The 23,809-nt window shown below is 40.9% G+C and overlaps 1 long non-coding RNA gene across 1 annotated transcript; it reads left to right on the top strand.

The window, feature by feature from the left end:
- Positions 1 to 17,430: 17,430 nt before the first annotated feature.
- LOC133542929 (uncharacterized) lies at positions 17,431 to 21,375 on the top strand. Its single transcript, XR_009804249.1, has 3 exons — positions 17,431 to 17,910; positions 18,178 to 18,269; positions 18,658 to 21,375. It is a non-coding gene; the product is annotated as an uncharacterized LOC133542929 (long non-coding RNA).
- The last annotated feature ends 2,434 nt before the right edge of the window (positions 21,376 to 23,809 follow it).

Genomic DNA, 23,809 nt, shown 5'->3' with positions numbered 1-23,809 from the left:
CCTCAAGACCTGCCTTTTCCACATGACAACAAGCATGTGTCTGCCTCACTTCTCATCTGCTGCATTGTTTTGATCAGGAAACATGGAATTTACGCAATTTTGACCATGAAAATTATCAAAATATACAGGAACCACACCAAAATCAACTTATTTTATTTCTTCGTTTTGGAACATCTCATGGTTAAGCCACCTGGTGGCAGGTGAGGCACTGCCTCCCCTGACAGCAAGTCACTGGAATGTAGCAAGGCTCTAATGCAGACCTGGGCAAATTAAGGCCTGGGGTCCACATGTGGCCCCGATAAGCTATTCAATCTGGCCTGCCGGACATTCCCCAAAAATTTTTTAGATCTTTAAGATCAAAAAGGTAGCTGCCATTATGATGTGTAGTGATGTTTTCAAACGACTGTAAGTCCTGAACTACAGTATACAAATTATTTCAATGGTTGGAATTAGGGCTGGGCGATATGGCCTTTTATAATATCTCAATATTTTTTGGTCATATCACGATACTCTATATATATCTCAATATTTTGCCTTAGCCTTGAATTTACACTTCATACATATAATCACAGCAGTGTGATGATCCTATGTGTCTACATTAAAACATTCTGGTTCATACCGCATTAATATTAGTATATGCTCATTCTAAACTTTCATGCAGAGAAGGAAATCACAATTAAGAAAATTGACCAAAAGGGTATTTATTAAACAGTTATTAAGCAGTGGCACAAACATTCATGTAATTTCCAAAACTGAAAGTGCAAGATTGTCAGAGACATTTTAAAACAAACTATGAGTGCACTTTTGTGCATGATGTCACTAAGATGACAGATGAAAACAACACAAAAATTAAAGCGCAGTTTTTGTACAGAATGCCACTACAATAGTTTAAAACAAATACAGTGCACCTATGTGCATGATGTCACACAAGATATTTTAATAAGTCCATCCATCTAACCATTTTGTGCCGCTTATTTCCTATAAGGTCGCGGGGGGGCACTGGTGCCTATCTCAGCTACAATCGGGCGGAAGGCGGGGTGTCAAATTAAAATGAGCTGCATTATAGGAAATCAAATAGTGTATGTCCTTCGCTCTGTGGTAGTTTACTGCGGACATTATCTCCTTTTGTTGTTGATTGTTTTTTTCATACTGTGTTGATCTGTAAATGTTTGACTCTGTGTTTTGATGGTGTGGACGTGTGGCACCGAATGGAGATGTTGACATGCGGAGTAGGGTTGGGCGATATGGCCTTTTTTTAATATCTCAATATTTGTAGGCTATATTGCGATACACGATCTATATCTCAATATTTTGCCTTCGCCTTGAATTAACACTTGATACATATAATCACAGCAGTATGATGATTCTATGTGTCTACATTAAAACATTCTTGTTCATACTGCATTAATCCAAACCCCGTTTCCATATTAGTTGGGAAATTGTGTTTAATGTAAATATAAACGGCATACAATGATTTGCAAATCATTTTCAACCCCTGTTCAGTTGAATATGCTACCAAGAAACTGATGAACATTTTTTTTTTTTTAAATAATCATTAACTTTAGAATTTGATGCCAGCAACGCGTGACAAAGAAGTTGGGAAAGGTGGCAATAAATACTGATAAAGTTGAGGAATGCTCATCAAACACTTCTTTGGAACATCCCACAGGTGTGCAGGCTAATTGGGAACAGGTAGGTGCCATGATTGGGTATAAAAACAGCTTCCCAAAAAATGCTCAGTCTTCCACAAGAAAAGATGGGGCGAGGTACACCCCTTGGTTCACAACTGCGTGGACAAATAGTCAAACAGTATAAGAACAACGTTTCTCAAAATGCAATTGCAAGGAATTTAGGGATTTCAACATCTACGGTCCATAATATCATCAAAAGGTTCAGAGAATCTGGAGAAGTCACTCCACGTAAGCGGCATGGCCGGAAACCAACATTGAATGACTGTGACCTTCGATCCCTCAGGCGGCACTGTATCAAAAACCGACATTAATCTCTAAAGGATATTACCACATGGGCTTAGAAACACTTCAGAAAACCACTGTCACTAAATACAGTTTGTCGCTACATCTGTAAGTGCAAGTTAAAGCTCTACTATGCAAAGCGAAAGCCATTTATCAACAACACCCAGAAACGCCGTCAGCTTTGCTGGGCATAAGCTCATCTAAGATGGACTGATGCAAAGTGGAAAAGTGTTCTGTGGTCTGACGAGTCCACATTTCAATTTTTGGGGGGAAACTGTGGATCTTGTGTCCTCCGGATCAAAGAGGAAAAGAACCATCCGGATTTTTTTAGGCGCAAAGATGAAAAGCCAGCATGTGTGATGGTATGAGGGTGCATTAGTGGCCAAGGCACGGGTAACTTACACCTATGTGAAGGCACCATTAATGCTGAAAGGTACATACAGGTTTTGGAGCAACATATGTTGTCATCCAAGCAACGTTATCATGGACACCCCTGCTTATTTCAGCAAGAAAATGCCAACCTACGTGTTACAACAGTGTGGCTTAGTAGTAAAAGAGTGCAGGTACTAGACTGGCCTGCCTGCAGTCCAGACCTGTCTCCCATCCAAAATGTGTGGTGCATTATGAAGCGTAAAATACGACAGCGGAGACCCCGGACTGTTGAACGACTGAAGTTCTACATAGTGCATTCAACTGAATATGGGTTGAAGAGGATTTGCAAATCATTGTATTCTGTTTATATTTACATCTCACGCAATTTCCCAACTCATATGGAAATGGGGTTTGTATATGCTCATTATAAACTTTTATGCAGAGAAGGAAATCACAATTAAGTCAATTGACAAAAACTGTATTTATTAAACAGTTATTAAGCAGTGGCACAAACATTCATGTAATTTACAAAACTGAAAGTGCAAGAATGTCAGAGACATTTTAAAACAAGCTATGAGTGCACTTTTGTGCATGATGTCACTAAGTTGATGTATCAAAACAACACTAAATTAAAGTGCATTTTTTGTACAGAACGCCCTTGCAATAGTTTCAAACAAATAAAGTGCACTTTTGTGCATGATGTCACACAAGATATTTCAATAAGTGTCAAGTAAAAATTAGCTGCATAATAGGAAAAACAAATAGTGTATCCATCCGTGTATCCATCCATTTTTCTACCGCTTATTCCCTTCGGGGTCACGGGGGGCGCTGGTGCCTATCTTAGCTACAAATAGAGTATGTCCTTCGCTATGTGGTAGTTTACTGCAGACATTATGTCCTTTTGTTGTTGACTGTTTTTTTCATACAGTGTTGATCTGGAAATGTTTGCCTCAGTATTTTGATGGTGTGGGCGTGTGGCACCGAATGGAGAGGTTGACATGCGGAGTTTCAAACACTCTTCATTCTCTAGCGGTGACTTTTCAAATGATGCTACATATTAGCAGTGCTTCTACTTTTGCTAGCAACGCTTGTGCCCCACACTTGACCAATTAAAGTTGTCTATTGGACATATTCCCGCTTGAAGCCAAACCACCCGCCATCTGCTGTTTTTCTTGGGAATTAATTCTTCCTTAATTTTTTACCAGATTCGCACCTTCTTTCTCTCGTATTAACACTCGCACGGCTTTGCTAGCATCACAGCTAATTTTACCCATGCTGCTACCTCTGTGCTCTGCAAGGGCGTATACGTATGTGACGTATGACGTGACAGTATGTGACGTATGTAAGAAGGTGCGCTCACTGTCTGTGAGAAGGAGACACAAGAAGGAGTGGGAAGAGCCTGTAGTGTAATGCCCGCAGCTAAAAGCAACTGCATGAGAACGTTTACTCGAATATCACGATACAGTCATTTTCTATATCACACAGAGACAAATCCGCGATATATCGCATATATCGATATATCGCCCAGCCCTAGTTGGAATCTACGCTTGTGCATGATGTACTAGTCACTATGGCTATCTAATTACCAATTAGTTACTATGGTAATCTAATTAGTTAGTATGGTAATCTACATCACAGCAGGGATTTGTTTTAGTAAGTAGGTATAAGTTATTTATAAAGCACTTTTCAGGTAAAGTAAAACAACAATTACATTTGAAACAACGGGAAACATCATAAAAAGGATACAAAGTGGATTAAAAATGATAGTTAAAAGGTGCATTATCTAAAAGCTTTACTAAAAAGAGAAGTTTTCAAATGAAAGTTTCAACTCAGTCAATATCACAGAGGGACTGCAGCAAATTGTTCCAAAATCTGGGACCTATAACCTGGAATGCCAGATCTACACATGTTTTAAAACGAGTTTTTGGGATCTTTAGAAGACCCTATGATGTCAATGTTCAGTGTTTTATCGTTCATAGATAATATTGTAAATGCCACATTCTGTACATTCTGGGTGTCTCATTCAGGGAAAAATAAAAAAAATCCATTCCGTTTTTTAAGGTGGTGTGTCATAAAGTTTTTAGCATTCAATCAGACATTATTGGGAGGCTTTGTATTAGTTTTCCTAAAATAAATCAGATATACCGGCCCCATGACACATTTTTTTCTCTAATTTTGGCCACCGAGTCAAAATAATTGCCCAGGCCTGCTCTAAAGGAATCAGGTTTAATACTTAAAGTATAGGTTTTTTGTTTTCTAATTTGTATTATTATTATTTATTTTTATCTTCCCTTTTGTTATGTGTGCTTTCATGTAAATATATTTTTGATATGTACACACAAACATAGTCTGTGACCTAAGTACTCACCCTGAGAATACACACTCCAGTACAGTAGGTGGCGGTTTGCACCTAGAACGTTGGTTGCGACCCGCCATAAAATGAAGAAGAAGTAGAGGCGTACCGATTCGATTGCGAATTTGTGGTTGCCGATACAATTCAAGTACGATATTTTTTTTTTTAGAACAATGCCATTCAGTGAGTTGAGATTGATTCAGTCACTTTAGCAACAATATTTCAACCAGTGTGTCAAAGAAATAAATACTGGAAATTGAACACGGCAGGTGGAGTTATACAGCAATTATATTAAAAAAAAAAAGAGGTAAACAGTTAATGGCCGATAGATTAACATTTTATTTAAATAAAGCGCAACCAACACTGTAGGTTGAAATAAGAGGAAATTGTTTCTTCTCTCATTTTCAACGTTCAAGTCATGTCAATTAAAATACAGTTATGTATGACTGTATTTTGCTGACAGTATATATTTGTACCATGAATTGATTAAACAAGTTGAAAAACTTATTCGGGTGTTACCATTTAGTGGTCAATTGTATGGAATATGTACTGAACTGTGCAATCTACAAATAAAAGTTTTAATCAAAACGAACATTTTAACTGTAGATGTACAAACCCCGTTTCCATATGAGTTGGGAAATTGTGTTGGATGTAAATATAAACGGAATACAATGATTTGCAAATGCTTTTCAACCCATATTCAGTTAAATGCACTACAAAGACAAGATATTTGATGTTCAAACTCATAAACTTTGTTTTTTTTTGCAAATAATAATTACCTTAGAATTTAATGGCTGCAACACGTGCCAAAGTAGTTGGGAAAGGGCATGTTCACCGCTGTGTCACATCACCTTTTCTTTTAACAACACTCATTAAACGTTTGGGAACTGAGGAAACTAATTGTTGAAGCTTTGAAAGTGGAATTCTTTCCCATTCTTGTTTTATGTAGAGCTTCAGTCGTCAACAGTCCGGGGTCTCCGCTGTCGTATTTTACGCTTCATAATGCGCCACACGTTTTCAATGGGAGACAGGTACGGACTGCAGGCGGGCCAGGAAAGTACTTGCACTCTTTTTTTACAAAGCCACGCTGTTGTAACAATTTTCTTGCGCAATAAGCAGGGTCGTCAATGATAACGTTTCTTGGATGACAACTTTTGTTGCTCCAAAACCTGTGTGGACCATTCAGCATTAATGGTGCCTTCACAGATGTGTAAGTTCTCCATGCCTTGGGCACTATTACACCCCCATACCATCATATATGCTGGCTTTTGAACTTTGCGCCTATAACAATCCGAATGGTTATTTTCCTCTTTGTTCTAGAGGACACCACGTCCTCTGTTTCCAAATATAATTTGAAATGTGGACTAGTCAGACCACAGAAGACTTTTCCACTTTGCATCAGTCCATCTTAGATGAGCTTGGGCCCAGCCAAGCCGGCTGCGTTTCAGGATATTGTTGATAAATGGGTTTGGCTTTGCATAGTAGAGTTTTAACTTGCACTTACAGATGTAGCTGTAGTTACTGACAGTGGTTTTATGAAGTGTTCCTGAGCCCATGTGGTGATATCCTTTACACACTGATGTTGGTTTTTGATGCAGTACCGCCTGAGGGATCAAAAGTCAGTAATATCATTGCTTACGTGCAGTGATTTCTCCAGATTCTCTGAACCTTTTGATGATTTTACGGCCCATATATGGTAAAATCCTGGGCTTCACGGTGGGAGAGGGGTTAGTGCGTCTGCCTCCCAATACGAAGTTCCTGCAGTCCTGGGTTCAAATCCAGGCTCGGGATCTTTCTGTGCGGAGTTTGCATGTTCTCCCCGTGAATGCGTGGGTTCCCTCCGGGTACTCCGGCTTCCTCCCACCTCCAAAGACATGCACCTGGGGATAGGTTGATTGGCAACACTAAATTGGCCCTAGTGTGTGAATGTGAGTGTGAATGTTGTCTGTCTATCTGTGTTGGCCCTGCGATGAGGTGGCGACTTGTCCAAGGTGTACCCTGCCTTCCGCCCGATTGTAGCTGAGATAGGCCCCAGCGCCCCCCGCGACCCCGAAAGGGAATAAGCGGTAGAAAATGGATGGATGGATGGATATGGTAAAACCCCTAAATTCCTTGCAATAACTCATTGAGAAATGTTGTTCTAAAACTGTTCGACAATTTGCATACAAATTGGTGACCCTCGCCCCATCCTTGTTTGTGAATTACTTAGCATTTCATGGAAGCTGCTTTTATACCCAATCATGGCACCCACCTGTTCCCAATTAGCCTGCAAACCTGTGGGATGTTCCAAATAAGTGTTTAATAAGCATTCCTCAACTTTATCAGTATTTATTGCCACCTTTCCCAACTTCATTGTCACGTGTTGCTGGCGTCAAATTCTAAAGTTAATGATTATTTGCACAAAAAAAAATGTTTATCGGTTTTAACATCAAAATATGTTGTCTTTGCAGCATATTCAACTGAATATGGGTTGAAAATGATATGCAAATCATTGTATTCCGTTTATATTTACATCTAACACAATTTCCCAACTTATATGGAAACGCGGTTAGTACATTCTGGGTGTCCCATTCAGTATAAAAATATAAAATTGCATTCCTTTTTTTAAGGCGGTCCGTCATAAAGTTTTCAGCATTCAATCAGACATTATTGTTAGGTTTTGTATTAGTTTTCCTAAAAATAGATATACTTTTGTATTAGTTTTCCTGAAAATAGATATACCGTTCCCCAGACACATTTTTTCTCCAAATTTGGCCCCGACTCAAAATAATTGCCCTGGCCTGATCTATGCTGTAGGTATTGCAGCTATACGTTTCTACCACTAGGGGTGCCACTAGTCAAGTAACATGTGGCATGGTTGATGGCTTCTAGGCATTAGCTGAGCCTGTGTCTCAAATCAAATACCTCCATTAGTACACTTCAACATGTATACTAGTGCTGTCATAAATCCATGACTGTTATTGCGCACACACTGGAAATGTCCATCGCTAAATTTGCCTGCCTCCTCTTCTGCTACTTCTTCACTCTGTTTTAATTGTGAATTACAACCACTCGAGTTAGTTCCAACCATTCTGCTGCTTAGTCAAGATGACTGACTTTTTAGTTTTTTTCAACCAAATAAAAAAAACTTGTTTTCCAAGTGCCAACATAATGTTGTAGCGTAGTAGGCCTAAATACTCATTAAAAACCAGGCAGGCATATTATTTAACAAGTATATTAAATATTTTTGGCCACTGTACCAGTAAACACAGTTTGAACAATAACACTGCATTTAAAAATGTAATCAAGTGATTCGTCGGCAAATGACTAGATCAGAAATCAGGAATCAGAAATCAGAAATACTTTATTAATCCCCCGAGCGGAAATTAGAATATTCAGCACAATTCAAGATCGGACAAACATTACAGGGAGACAGAAAAGGATTGCTGACGAGTCTGCCAACTTCCGGCGCCCCTTGGAAAAAAGGTGAGTTACAGGTAGACAATGGGGTATGAGGGGGGAATCGGTCCAAGCCTGGTCCCCCAGAGAAGGGGTCAAAACTGAGGCCAAGGGAAAAAATAATTCATAGCCATAGCACACATCACTCTGTCTAAAAGGGAAACATCAAAGAAGATAAAGGACATTAAGATATTAAAAGAGCAGAGGTGATGCTACCAGCCACTTCTACATACAGTTATGAATAAAAAGTAAAAGAAACAAATACACTGTGGTGTCCTCTGCGGTGTTCCACGCCATCGTCTGCTGGGGTGGAGGTAGCTTGGCCAAAGACAGGAGCAGACCCAACAAAGCAACCAAGAGAGCCGACTCCACTCTCGGCCGCCCACTAACTCGGCCAGTGTCCAGTCCGCACGGATGAGCGAGGATGCGTCTAAGGCAGGGGTGGGCAAATAATTTTTACCAGGGGCTGCATGAGCGACCCGAGCACTGCTGGAGGGCCACACCAACAATATTTCAATTACATTTTGCTCAAATTATTTTTGAAATACTGTAAGATAAATGATAATAATAATAATAATAATTTCATTTAACTTAACTTAACTTAACTTTATACAAATGCAGATTGCTTTTGATGGTTTTATTTTTATCACTGTCTTACACAACACTTCCTGATGTAGAATACAATGCAAAAATGTCAATTTATATCACTTTATCCTGCATCCTCCTTAAAAGTCCAACATTTTTTCCCATCAGATTTGGACAATCATCTGTTGTCACAGCCAGCTTGTCCCATTCCAGTCCTAACATGTCCAAACACGCATTTACATCTGTGAACACGTCATTACCTGTGGTTGTTCCTTTTAATTGACTGCATGGCTGCCAGCTCCTCCGTGATTTGAAAGTCTGCTCTTATCCCACGTAAGAAGATGAGCAGTTGGGCGGTGTAACGTACATCGCAGCTCTCACCCAAAGCCAGCGAAAAACAGTCAAATTCGGCCGTTCTGTTCTTCAGCTGAAGCTCCAAGTTTCCAACGATGGTCTCAACCTGCCTCGTTACAGTGCGTCGGGAGAGTGACACGTTATCAAATGCGTCCCTCTTCTCCGGCCAGAGTCCATTAAGCACTCCTTAATAAACTCTCCGTCAGAAAACACCTTACTTTTTCTGGCGATTTTGTGAGAAATGACGAAACTTGTCCTGACGGCTGCATCTCTGGGGGTGTGAAATTTGACAAAAAGTCCTTGTTGGGTTTGCAGTTTTACCATCAACGCATCAGCCTCCCTTGCGCGTTCTTCATCAGACAGATTCCGGTATTTTTCCCTGTGCTTCGTCGTGTAGTGGCAATTCAAATTATATTCTTTAAACACAGCAACCTGTGTATCACAAATTAAGCACACAGCTTTACCTTTCATCTCTGTAAAGAAATACTTGGCAGTCCATGTCTTGTTGAGCTGACATCTCGGTGGTAACCGGGCATCACTTGTCACTTTGCACCTTCACTCACAGGTTACATAAATAACACTTTTCAAAATAAAAGCAGCATATTTTGTAATTTGTGATTGCCGCTGTTCACATCCACTCACAATCACGCACGAGCATACGTCCACACGGAAGTAATACAAATAACACTTTTTCAAAACAAAAGCAGCACCGTAGTATTGCCCACTCGACATAAATTACAAAATACATTTTAAAAAGTATCTATGATTGGCCTCATGCGGGCCGGACAGGGACGCACAAAGGGCCGGATGTGGCCCGCGGGCCGCAGAATGCCCAAGTCTGGTGTAAGGAGACCGAGGTGTCCGATACCTGCTCATTCAGCCAAGACACTGTGAAGCCTGTCCGTCCCGGCGCTCAGTCCTAGCTCCGCAGCCCCGTCTAAATGAATGATTAGACAGATGGAGCCCGTACCACAGTTTGAGAAGCACTGGTGTAGTTTATTTTTTCAGACCTTCTTAAAAATCATTTTGAAATCTCTGCCTCCAGGCCAGCCGTGGCAAAGCCCACTTTCCATACACTTCCAGAGACGCTGAGCATCTGATGGGTGGGACAAAACCAATAATTTATCCAATGACTATCTAGTTTGGTTGGAGTGGAACAACCCACTCTGTGCTTCTCCATTAAAGTCAATATATCAGGCCTGATTTGACTCGGGGGCCAAATTTAGAGAAATAAATGTGTCTGGGGGCCGGTGTATCTATTTTTAGGAACACTAATACAAAACCTAACAATAAAGTCTAATTGAATGCTAAAAAAGTTATGACAGACCGCCTTAAAACCGGAATGGAATTTAAATGTTTTCCATGAAATATAAAACCCTGAATATTGAGAACATATGAACATTACCCCCCTCTCTCAATTAACATATTTTATAATCAAGCCAAATGCAACAAACATGCAACAAACAGCGAAATATGAACGCAAAGGGTAAAACATTAACCCTCCTGCAATCTGATATATCTGATATATCACTAAGCTTTAGCACTTTCTTGTAAAAATGTCGGTATACCAAGATTGGCAGAGCGGCTGTGCAAACAACTTCAAGGTTACAGGTTCGATCCCTGCTTCCGCCATCCTAGTCACTGCCGTTGTGTCCTTGGGCAAGATACTTTTCCCGCCTGCTCCCAGTGCCACCCACACTGGTTTAAAAAAAAAAATGTACCTTAGATATTGGGTTTTACAATGTAAAGTCACAGTTTTTTTCATAGTTTGGGGGGTGCGACATATACTCCCGAGCGACTTATGTGTGAAATTATTAACACATTACCATAAAATACCAAATAATATTATTTATCTTATTCGCGGAAGAGACGAAGAAATTGTCAGCAATCGTCACACACACGTCAACCAATAAGACTTCGGCAGGGGAGGCTCATGGCAGAAGTGCAATGTGGGTCATGGAATGCTAACAGCTCTATGCTATATGCTACTGCCGTAGCTAATAAAATGGATGATTTCATCGTTGGCGGTAATTTATAAAAACTGAGAAGGGCTGAAAAAAAATGGCACCGAAAAGGAAATCATGTACTGCAGATTACACAATATCAACTATTATTTATCTAATTCGCGGAAGAGACGAAGAAAATGTCAGGAATCGTCACACACGTCAGCAATCGTCACATACACGTCAACCAATAAGAGTTTGGCGGGGGAGGGTCATGGCCGAAGTGCAATGTGGGTCATGGAATGCTAACTGCTATATGCTAAATGCTACTGCCGTAGCTATTAAAATGGATAATTTCATCATTGGCGGTAATTTATAAAACTGAGAAGGGCTGAACAAAAATGGCACCGAAAAGGAAATCATGTACTGCAGATTACAAGCTGGACGTAGTGAAATATCCAGCAGAAAACGACAAGAGGAAGCGGCGCATATCTTTGGAGTTGGCAGAGTTGTTTAGAAGCGACATCGAGGAAGAAGATTTCATCGGATTTAGCGATTAAGAGTGACAGATTGTTTGGTAAACGTATAGCATGTTCTATATGTTATAGTTATTTGAATGACTCATACCATAATATGTTACGTTAACATACCAGGTAGGTTCTCAGTTGGTTATTTATGCGTCATATAACGTACATTTATTCAGCCTGTTGTTCACTATTCTTTATTTATTTTAAATTGCCTTTCAAATGTCTATTCTTGGTGTTGGATTTTATCAAATAATTTTCCCCCAAAAATGCGACTTATACTCCAGTGCGACGTACAGATGTTTTTTTCCTTCTTTATTATGCATTTTCGGCCGGTGCAAACGTATACCCAGGAGCGATTTATAATCCGAAAAATACGGTAAATATAATTCACTTCACTTCACTCCTTCCGCGTCTGTCCCTGACACCCGCATTTCAGGCTGGCTGCTCTGGAAACACTCTGTGGAAACGCTCCCCACCCACACTGGTTGGTTCCTCGTCTGATCTGCTGTGACGTAGATTACCATAGTAACTCGTAAGGTTGTACGGTATACGGGTATCATTAGTACCGCGATACTAGTGCATCATATTTGGTACCATACCGTCTCTGAAAAGTACTGTTCCGCCATACCATAAGATTTTTTGTTAAAATAAAGCCAACAATGCAATTTTTTCTGGTCCCCTTTAATTAGAAAAGTATCGAAAAGTATCTAAATAATATTGGTATCAGGACAACACTAGTCATTAAAATATCATACAAAAGTGCAGATTGGGAAGGTATAGCTGGGTTGGTAGAGCGGCCATGTCAGCAACTTGAGGGTTGCAGGTTCGATCCCCGCTTCCGCCATCCAAGTCAATGTCGTTGTGTCCTTGGGCAAGACACTTTACCCACCTGCTGCAAGTGCCACCCACACTGGTTTATTTGTAACCTAGATATTGGGTTTCACTATGTAAAGCGCTTTGAGTCACTTGAGGAAAAAAGCGTGGTATATATATAATTCACTTCACTTCACATTTCAAGCTTTTAAAAACTTAGTAAAGTTCAAGACTTACGGTCATTGGGAAACATGACTGCACATCATAATGGCAGCTACACTTTCCATTTTAACGATCTAAAAAAATTATTTGGAATGTCCGGCGGGCCAGATTGAAAAGCTTAACGGGCCACATGTGGCCCCCTGACCTTACTTTGCCCAGGTCTGCAATAGATAATCAAGTGTGGAGCTACATGAATGAATGAGATGAGAGTCAAGTCAGCTGCTGCGAAAGTAGCTGATTCTGAACAAAAGATCTATCAAATATTTAGTCAATAAAATGTGAACACAAAAGTACAAATTTGGCCACCTATTGTGTTTTTTTACATTTTCGGGGCTGCAGCGCATCCCTTGCAATCGTGGTGGTGTTAAGTTGATTAACTATCAAAGACAGTCTCACACATTGTGACAATGAAACCCTGGTTGTCACAATGTTCATTTATTCAGAGATGTTTTTAAAGGCAAGAAGGCAAATCAAAATTTTTTATTTGATTTTATTTCACTGACAAGCATACGTGACTCCAAAATACAATCTGATAACCAACCTCAAATGTTATTTGTTGCTAAAATCAAGGCTAAAAACCAACTAGTGAGCGAGCTAGTAATAATCTAAGAATATATAGCTGTGACGGACTCCTGCCGTCGTTGTGCAGGTTCCATGGACCATCAAAGAAGGACATTGCTTTGCAGGTTTGACTCTTGTTTATTTTTCAATAACACAAGCTTTGTCTTTTGGTCGGATCGCTTTTCAGCTGCTCCTCTCCTGCTCGCTCCTCGCTCGCTTTCAGTCGGCCGCGTCTTCGTCGCTGTCTTCGGCTCGCTCTCTGTCGTTTCCGCTCATCAGGTTTTGCTGCTGGTTCTCCTACTCCTTCTGCTATGATCCCTCTTCCGTCTCCCCTTTTATACAGCCAGAGAAGAAATGTCAATTGTGTGCCCGTGCGCGATCTACGCACCTGAATTTGATTGCGGCGGCGTCGCTCCCGGCACGCCCCGCCTCTCCGCTCATCCGCATTCTCCGCCTCCTTGCCGCCATCTTGGGCAGGGCTGCAGGGTGCTCTGCCCCGCCGTAGGCTCGTCGGCCGCGCCTCCCCACATACCTCCATCGCCAGACGCAAGCCGGAACTCAAACCGGCTAAGCCAACTCCCCCTTCCCTTTTTTGAAGGGGCGGAAAGTGAAGACTGCCATCTGTCTTCTCTTTATTTTCTTCCTTCCTTTCGTCTTTGTCCTCTGGTGGTGAAGGGGCATCCTCGCACTCTGCTGGCGTTGTGTGGTCCTCTTCAGTTGGCGAGTCAGCCACAACCATTTCTTTGCCTTTTTCTTACCCTTTTCTTTGTCTTTTTCATCATCATCATCATGATCATCTTCTTCTTCAACTTCTTCTTCAACATAAACTTCTTCTTCCTCTTCTTCAACATAAACTTTTTTTTCTTCTTCTTCAACATAAACTTATTCTTCTTCTTCAACATAAACTTATTCTTCTTCTTCAACATAAACTTCTTCAACAAAAACTTAATTTTCTTTTTCTCCTTCTTTTTCTTCTTCAACATAAACTTCTTCTTCAACATAAACTTCTTCTTCTTCTTCTTCAACATAAACTTATTTTTCTTTCACCAAGGCGAGCTCGTCCTCTCTCTCTTTAGTCGACAGCTCGCCTTGCTGGTCTGCAGATGCCACTGCAGCCTCACCAGCCCTGCCTTCCACGTGTGACGTTTCAGCCAAGATTTCACTGGCGTCCTCTTTGACTTCTTCCTCCCCCCATGTTGTCCACCAGCGCCTTCATGAGCTGGCAATTTTGACGGCTGCTTGCCGCCAGCTCGGTGAACGCGCCCACAAGCGCCCAGAAGAACTTGTCCTTCCTCACCTCCGATTGTCCCTCCGCGTTGGGCGCCTAATGTGACGGGCTCCTGCCGTCGTGCGGGTTCCATGGACCATCAAGGAAGGACATTGCTCTGCAGGTTTGACTCTTGTTTAATTTTCAATAACACAACCTTTGTCTTTTGGTTGGATCGCTTTTCAGCTGCTCCTCTCCTGCTCACTCCTCGCTCACTTCCAGTCGGCCGTGTCTTCGTCGCTGTCTTTGGCTCGCTCTCGGTCGTTTTCGCTCGTCAGGTTCTGCTGATGGTTCTCCTACTCCATGGGTCGGCAACCTTTGCCACTCAAAGAGCCATTTTTACCCGTTTCACAAATTAAAGAAGACAATGGGAGCCGCAACCATTCTCGCGAATATCTGCTGATGGTCACCCAGACAACAAGAATAAGGGCGTGCTATGAAGCCATTGCCTTTGAAACCTTCTATAACATGTACAATCTGCTTGCCAATCCAGCAACATGTTGTATGAGGCTTCTGCAGATACACGTACAAGATTGAAAGGCATACTGGGTGATACAGAGTACTCTAAAGGTTGTGATATAAGCAAGTTTAACTCTTACTAATATGCGCCACACTGTGAATCCACACCAAACAAGAATGACAAACACATTTCGGGAGAAGATCCTCACAGTAACACAACATAAATGCAACACAACAAATACCCAGAATCATTTGCACCCATGACTCTTCCTGACTATATTATACCCCCTGCTAGCACCAAACCCCCCCCCTCTCCGTGCGTCTGTTGAGGTGGGCGGAGTTGAAGCGCGGGGTCAGGAAGACCACAGAACACCTTTCCACAGAACACCTTTCCACTTTGCATCAGTCCATCCTAGATGAGCTCGGGCCGGCGGCGTTTCAGGATATGGTTGATGAATGGGTTTGGCTTTGCATTGTAGAGTTTTAACTTCCACTTACAGATGTAGCGACCAACTGTAGTTACTGACAGTGGTTTTATGAAGTGATCCTGAGCCCAATGTGGTGATATCCTTTACACACTGATGTCGGTTTTTGATGCAGTACCGCCTGAGGGATCAAAAGTCTGTAATATCATCGCTTATGTGCAGTGATTTCTCCAGATTCTATGAACCTTTTGATGATTTTACAGACCGTAGATGGTAAAATCCCTAAATTCCTTGCAATAGCTCGTTGAGCTATTGTTCTAAAACTATTCTACAATTTGCTTACAATTTGGTGACCCTCACCCCATCCTTGTTTGTGAATTACTTAGCATTGCATGTAAGCTGCTTTTATACCCAATCATGGCACCCACCTGTTCCCAATTAGCCTGCACACCTGTGGGATGTTCGATATAAGTGTTTGATGAGCATTCCTCAACTTTATCAGTATTTATTGCTACCTTTCCCAACTTCTTTGTCACGTGTTCCTGGCATCAAATTCTAAAGTTAATGATTATTTGCAAAAAAAAAAAAAAGTTTATCAGTTTGAACATCAAATAGCTGATCCGCCTCCGCTTGGGATGGTTTCCTGCTGGCTCCGCTGTGAACGGGACTCTCGCTGCTGTGTTGGATCCGCTTTGGACTGGACTCTCGCGACTGTGTTGGATCCATTATAGATTGAACTTTCACAGTATCATGTTAGACCTGCTCGACATCCATTGCTTTCTTCCTCTCCAAGGTTCTCATAGTCATCATTGTCACCGACGTCCCACTGGGTCATTATTGTCACCGATGTCCCACTGGGTGTGAGTTTTCCTTGCCCTTATGTGGGCCTACCGAGGATGTCGTAGTGGTTTGTTGAAGCCCTTTGAGACACTAGTGATTTAGGGCTATATAAGTAAACATTGATGTATTGATTGATATGTTGTCTTGTAGCATATTCAACTGAATATTGGTTGAAAATGATTTGCAAATCATTGTATTCCGTTTATATTTACATCCAACACAATTTCCTAACTCATATGGAAACGGGATTTGTATAAAAATAATCACAGAGACCACTGAAGACCAGGCTGGTTGTAAAAGAAGATTGATAAATATAGGGGTGCAACAACAATCGATTACAATTGATTCTAAAAATAGTTGCCATTTAAATTTACTCATCGTTTCGTTCGGATCTATGCTATGCCCATGCGCTGCGGCTAAGTCTCATGAGGTGGCAGTAAGCCAGCCAATGATGTGCCATTTACAGCTCACGTGACCACGCAGTCTCCTTTGCCTGGAAACATTCGAAAAATGGCGGAGGAAAGCAGTAGCGATAGTTCAGCGGAGAAACCTCTTAGATTAGATTAGATAGTACTTTATTTATTCCGTCAGGAGAGTTCCTTCAGGAAAATTAAAATTTTCAGCACAATCCCATTCAAGTTTAGACAAACATTACAGGGAGACATAACAGGATCGCTGACGGGTCTGCCGGCTTCCAGCGCCCCTTACAAAAAAGATTAGATACAGGTAAACAAGGAGGGGAATAGAAGATTAAAACCAAATAAAAATAATCGGTCTTAGCCTGGGCCCTGGAGAGGAGGTGCAGACTGAGGCCAAGGGAAAAACGACAACTCATAGCCATGGTACACATCCCTCTTCCATGTGTGTAAGAGGGAAACATCAAACATCAAATAACACAGAGGACATTAAAGACATTAAAGCAGCAGATACAACCAGACACTTCTACATACTAGCTATGAATAAAAAGTAAAAGAAACATATCCACTGTGGTGGCCTCTAGGGTGTTCCACGCCATCGTCCGCTGGGGTAAAAGAGGGAGCATGGCCAGAGACAGGAGCAGACCCAACAAAGCAACCAAGACAGCCGACTCCATTTTCGGCCTGTGTCCAGTCCGCATGGATGAGCGAGGATACGTCCAAGGTGACTGAGGTGTCCGACACCTGCTCACCCAGCCAAGACACCGCGAAGCCTCTCCGTCCCAGCGCTCAGTGCTAGCTCCGCAGCCCTGTCCCCTCATCCGCACCTCCTCCAGTCCCTCATCCGCATCTCCTCCAATCTCTCCAAACTCTGCAGTCCTGTCCCCTCATCCGCATCTCCGCCAGTCCCTCCAAACCGACTCCGGTGTGGCAGACACCCAGCAGCTGGTCTCCATGGCCAAAAGGCTCCCGGGAGGCAGATCCAGAAGTCCACAAAAAAAAAGCACCACAGAGGTCACGAAAGTGGCACCCCTTGTCACACAGTCCCAAAGGGTCCCGGACCAAAAGGCAAAAAAATATAATAAGACATGAAAACAAGAGGGAAACACAAAAGGATGACACAAGAGCACAGAGCTCCTGCCTACAGCAGCCACTACAGCAGCGCCATCTTGCTTCAATGGAGAAAAGTGTACAACCTAAGTCGTCCAAAGTGTCGGAACACTTTACTTTAAAGACTTCAAAGAAGACAGTTTCCTGCAAAACGTGCAGCATGGACGTCGCGTGGCACGGAAGGACAACATTGCTTCGGGAGCATCTGAAGAGCAGACATGTTGGAACCATGGATGAAGGGTAGAACTCACGGTACGTAACTTTAAATCCCGAGTCCGGATAAATATATCTGTTGTGTCCGTCTTTGTGTGTTTTTAATCTTTTGTTAACGAGGAGATTTTTTTTAAGGCAGCGCTGCAGCAACTGTTCTGTATTACGTTTCAAAGTGTTAGGAACACAATTTCCTAACTCATATGGAAATGGCTTATTTTCTGTGTTGTAATGAGTCACAACAGGTATTCGAGTTCAGCACGGCAGCTCTTTTTTCTGAGTAAAGTTAACGTTATCCCTTTCTTGCAGTGCGGGGCTGATAATGTGTCTGCGGCAGATTTGAGAGAGAAAACGCACGGTTACCAATTTGGAAATGAACATAACGGACAGAAATATCTCAGGTTGGTTTCATAATGGATCAATGTAGCCGGGCCCAAAAAATCTATATAAATCTATTTGGACTTGAGTGACGCTTTAGTATAACTAAACGTTATGAAGGTGCTGGAATATTTCATTCAGAGGCAGCCTAAAATGAATCCTTTATTATTCACAACAGAAATGTGTACAATATCTGACCCAGTTCTGATCTGATGAGTTACATTTCTGTGTTATTATTGTTGTATGCTGCAACCCCAATGTCCATTTATTTAATTTAGCTGTTTTTTTTAATGTGGTGGCGTATTTGTCTTTTACGTCAGAAATTATTAATTAAATCAACTAGGTGTGTATTAAGTTTACATGTAAATGATGCTACTATGTACATTCATTATATGGTTTGTCTCATTTCAGAAAGAACCAAGCCAGCATTAGTGACTTGGTACAAAGGAAGGTGTGCACACCACAGCAGGGGGCTGCATCGACTGATGCTATCCTGAATATGTTGCTAACTGACATGAGGCCACTATAAATGGTGGAGGATGAAGGTTTTAGACAAATGATTCATGTCCTCAACCCTAGTTACACTCTTTCCTCGAGTACCCATTTGACCAAACTGATGGAGAGGATGTACGAGCAGACATTGCAAGCAGTGTAGACTGACATAAAAGCCACCCAGAGTAATTTGCTCTCACTCCTGATTTGTGGACAGGTGTAGCCCATCTATCCATCCATTTTCTACCGCTTATTCCCTTTGGGATCGCGGGGGGCGCTGGTACCTATCTCATATACGATCGGGCGGAAGGCGGGGTACACCCTGGAAAAGTCGCCACCTCATCGCAGCAAGCTTACCTTGGCAATACATGCCGTTACATTGGAGAAGAATGCAACATGAAGTCAATCTGCCTTACGATCATGCCACTAGAGGAAAGACATTTCGCATCAAACATTGCAGAGTGGTTGTAATAAGTAGTAGCCAAGTTTGAAATTCCCCCGAGCAAAATTATTGCTATTGTGCAGGACAATGGTACACTTTATAAAAAAAAAAAAAAAACATTTTTGTAACATTTGCCTTATTTTATTTGGCAAGTTGGAAGAACCTGGTGCTAGTATGCGTTCTTTTTCCCCCAATAAAATACTGGAAAGGATAGAAATGTAGTTTGTCTCTTTTATCCGATTATCCATCAATTAATCGAAGTAATAATAGACGGATTAATCGATTATCAAATTAGTTGTTAGTTGCAGCCCTAGATAAATCATTACAGCTCACTGTAACTGCAAGTTTCGGCCGTGCTCCCTTGTTGTTGTTATTGATGCATGCCTTGTTACGAGTATGTGTGGTTTTTCCATATTTTTCCTTTTTCAAAATATACCTATATATCTCGACGATATGTACAGTATGTGCTGTAAGCTTCATTTATGATTGTTACTTTTGATAAAAGCTTAAATCTTGTAGGTTTAGCTCATATTCGCTTTTTTATTTTCAGACTAGCTGAGTTGGTGGTTTACAGAAAATTGGTTGCAAAAATGCGTTTTAGGAACAAGATAAAGCAGAAATAATATCAGGATAATACTTAAATGGGAAATGGTAAACGTTAAATATATATCAAATAAACCTTTAAAAAAGTGATCACTACAAATGTGTGTAGTTCTCGTCGTCCTAAGCCAAGGGCGTAGAATTGGGTAGGGACGCTAGGGACACGTCCCTACCAATATCCAGCCGCAACTGTGTAGTCACTTTCAATACAACCGCTGCCCTTAATGTTTAGTCAATGATTATGGCACAGAAAGGGTTAAATGTCGGTCTCTGCCAGAAGTCCCGCCTCTAACCTAAATATCCCTCCCTGATTGGTTACCGCTTTCAAGCTAACTTACGTGTGATTGGCTCTCCCCGCTGTCACTCCTCACTGTGGAAAAAACAGTCCCACCTATCCAGACCTTAGCTCCAAATTAGCACTGCATCTCGACTTTTCCTCCGCTTTTTTTCCAGGTGAAAGTCAATGCTCAGTCCCCTTTACCATTGTTAACCCTCCCCGTAGGTGAAAGTTAACCTTAAACATGTGAATTCAACTACTTTAGTCCGTTTTTTAACATCGTAAAAAAGTCAGCTGTCTCTTTCTACGGACTGCAACAGTCCGTTGTCATGGATACATGACAACAACTTCCATTCATAGCAGTCATACGTACCTGAGGCGGAGTGATAGCCTACGCTGTGATAAGGCTTTAGAATAGTAGCCGTGCTCAATATTTAAACCACGGTTGACAGCCAATCAGATCGCCGGATTTCACCTTTCCGTTTTATTTTTTTATTTTTTTTTAGTTTCATGTAACATATTTACATTTCAAAAGCAGCGATAGAAAGAAGTAGATGAAGGGAAAAATGTGAGTGATTTAAACACAAGTTGGGGAAAAGATTATTACAGTTCATTTATGTTTATTTACAGTGTTGTATTGCATGAATGTATTTCTGATTTTGTTGATGGACAGTAGGCTATGTTCATTGACAGTATGATGCACAGTTGCACTACAGAGTAAAAATGAGAACTCTTCCAAGTTGTCTCCTTTGCTTTCATTTTAGTTACTTTACCTTATAACATCTGCATGACGTGAAATTATGATTGCTAATGTTAAAAAAAAAAAAAAAAAAAGTTAACTTTCAGAGTGCGGCCTTGGAGCACTTTTGTGTCCCCACCAATCTCAAAATCAAACCTACTCCCTTGTCCGAAGCTCTTTCGCCCTTCTTGATTACGTCTTGAGGAACTCTGAAGAAACGTGTATCCTTTTCGCAATTTGAACGGTTCCAACAGCCTAAAACAATGCATGCATCCGGAATTTTTCTTTGAGAAAGGCAAAGTGCCGCCGAGAACACCGTGACAACAGACACTCGCTTGACCACCACCTTTAGTCCCGCATACCTGTTAATGAGCCAGACGTGCTGTCAGGTAAATAAAACCTATTTCATGTTTAAAAGGCTCCAATGATGTTTTAAAAATATAGACGTCTTGTCAGGTAAATAAAACCTATTTCATGTTTAAAAGGCTCCAATAATGTTTTATAAATATATTTAGGAGCTCATAAACATATATTTTATGCTTTCACTAAAATATACAATTGATTGATAATAATCCTACTTTGTGGAAATGAGTTCTTTGCGGTCATGTCCGGTGCCAATTAAACCCCATAAACAAGGGACAACTATAATAAAAAAATACTTAAATGTTTTTGTTGAGTTATTTACACGCCATTGTATGTATACAGGGCAGCATGGTGGAGGGGGGGTTAGTGCGTCTGCCTCACAATACGAAGGTCCTGGGTTCGATCTTGCGCTCGGGATCTTTCTGTGTGGAGTTTGTATGTTCTCCCCGTGACTGTGTGGCTTCCCTCCGGGTACTCCGACTTCCTCTGTCTATCTGCGTTGGCCCTAAGATGAGGTGGCGACTTGTCCAGGGTGTACCCCGCCTTCCACCCGATTGTAGCTGAGATAGGCTCCAGCGCGCCCCGCGACCCCGAAAGGGATAAGCGGTAGAAAATGGATGGATGGATGTATATTGAACTGTTTTTTCTTATTTATTATTTTTTGCACAAAATCTTTATCCTTTGTTTTATTGTTAATATAATCTTGATCAACAAATTACAAATCGAAGTCATTCATGTCAGTGTCTCTATTTGTAAAACAGGCCAAAAAAACCTAGCTTACACACAACAATAGTGTGGTTTTGGTCTAAGGTAGAAACTTTGTAACACGATTGTCAAGTTTAAATAAGCAATAATCACACATGCTTAATATTTCAAACAATTTTATTATTTTCTCCACAGTAACTTGGAAACAACCTCATAAACCAAAGCGTAAGAAAGAGCATGCTCGGGCATGCAATGATGTCACAACATGATGATGCCACTGGGTGCGAAGTATAAAACATACAATAGTAGAGAGTTTCTTTTCATATTATTCATAAATTCATTTCATCTCTGAGAGTTACAAGCGAGCGTTTATTTTATCACTGCTCTCCATGTCTCGCGTAGACTTGTGTTACTGAACAAAACAGACAAAAGAGAACAAACCGACACCAGATTGAGCCGAACAACCATGCGGACAAATCTCCTCTGGCCTATCTGGTAATGACGCGGCGGTAATTAACCCCACTCTCCCTTTTTGAACGGCCCAATGGACGACTTGGACAGGGAGTCAAAACAGTGCATGCCATTCCTTGTTGAGGAGGGGAGTGTGTGAGGAGAAAGGCAAGGTCTTAGCCTGCCAGTTTTGGTGAATTTTGTGAATTCATAACAAATTTTCTCTCTGACTCGCTCAAAAAAGTGTCAAACTGGAATAATAATAATGACACATACATGTATTATAATATAATTAGTGGTCATATAACATAACAGTCTAGAGGCTATACAAAGTGACATTCTGAATTCCCCTCAGCATGTCAGCAGATAAATGTGTCATATGTTGAGTCGCCATGCGAATGTGTGTCCATGTGCAAGGAGTGCTGACATAAAATTGTCTTTTGAATTCAGGAATTTCCTTGAGTATAAATCTTGAAACCTGTTGTTGACTTAAAAAATGTTCATGAATCAAACAGTATGCTAGGTTTGCCATATCCAAACATGTGGTTGATGTCAAACAAGCGTTAGCCGTGAGAGCTGGGCTCGTCGGTGGGTTGTAAGTAGAGTTGTCAATCGTGCTTAGAAAAACTTAACTGTCACGTATATAGAAAAAAAAGTACATGTAAAAGGGAAACATTTTGTTGCATATTACTGTGAGATTTAAAAGGAGTCAAAAATGTCAATGGAATTAATGAATGACCGGGCACTTGTATGAAATTTTGAGGAAAGATTATTCCCTGCTCTGTCGCCAATGAGAGAATAAAACCCAGTTGGACTTTGGCTTACGAGATTTTTCTAAACAAGCTGTGTCTTGGCTAGTTGTTATGCTGTAGGTTTTCCAGCAAAAATTTGGGTTGGGCGCCTCCCCACCGCTAGTTGACGTAACAAATGTCACAGTGAACCCCGTAAAATCCTACCGAAATGTCATTGCTAATAGTTAGCAAGCATTGAAGGACCCTGCTGAGAAGAAAAAGCGGATGATAGCCATGGAACAATCATGATTGAAGTGTGCCGTGTGAACTTAGTCAGCTTGGCATAGCACTGAGTCTCTGCACCATACTGAAGCAGAATGAGTCAATGACGCCAGCCAAGTAATGTCTAAACGGCGTATATATATGTATATATATATATATATATATATATATATATATATATATATATATATATATATATATACGGTATCACATGCAAGCTCAAACCCATCGTCATCAGCTTTTCCGTATTTTTACGGATATATATATATATATATATATATATATATATATATATATATATATATATATATATATATATATATATATATATATATATATATATATGCAAGCTCAAACCCATCGTCATCAGCTTTTCCGTATTTTTACGGATATATATATATATATATATATATATGTATATATATATATATATATATATATATATATATGTATATATATATATATATATATATATAGCTGAT

This window comes from Nerophis ophidion, linkage group LG25 (assembly GCF_033978795.1).
Source record: "Nerophis ophidion isolate RoL-2023_Sa linkage group LG25, RoL_Noph_v1.0, whole genome shotgun sequence".
Lineage (NCBI taxonomy): Eukaryota > Metazoa > Chordata > Actinopteri > Syngnathiformes > Syngnathidae > Nerophis > Nerophis ophidion.
The sequence above is the reverse complement of the archived record's forward strand: the minus strand, read 5'-3'. Positions and strand labels throughout refer to the sequence as shown.